Source organism: Triticum aestivum, chromosome 6D (assembly GCF_018294505.1).
Source record: "Triticum aestivum cultivar Chinese Spring chromosome 6D, IWGSC CS RefSeq v2.1, whole genome shotgun sequence".
NCBI lineage: Eukaryota > Viridiplantae > Streptophyta > Magnoliopsida > Poales > Poaceae > Triticum > Triticum aestivum.
Window position 1 is genome coordinate 310,148,578 of NC_057811.1, and position 310 is coordinate 310,148,887.

Sequence of the window (310 nt, forward strand, 5' to 3'; positions counted from 1 at the left end):
ATGTATCCACACATGTATCTGAGTTTCCTATCAATACAATTCTAGCATGGATAATAAACGATTATCATGAACAAGGAAATATAATAATAACCTATTTATTATTGCCTCTAGGGCATATTTCCAACACCTACCTCCTCCCACCTCGGGTCCGCCGCCGCTAGCCTTAGCCCACCACTTGTCCCATCCACGCCACCACCTGAGCCGCCACATCGTCGTCGCCCTCCAACCGTGTGCTGCCACGCGCCCCCAGCCGGCCTCCCACCGCCGCGGCCCACGGAGCCCACGGCCAGCCCGCCCCGGGCTGAACCGG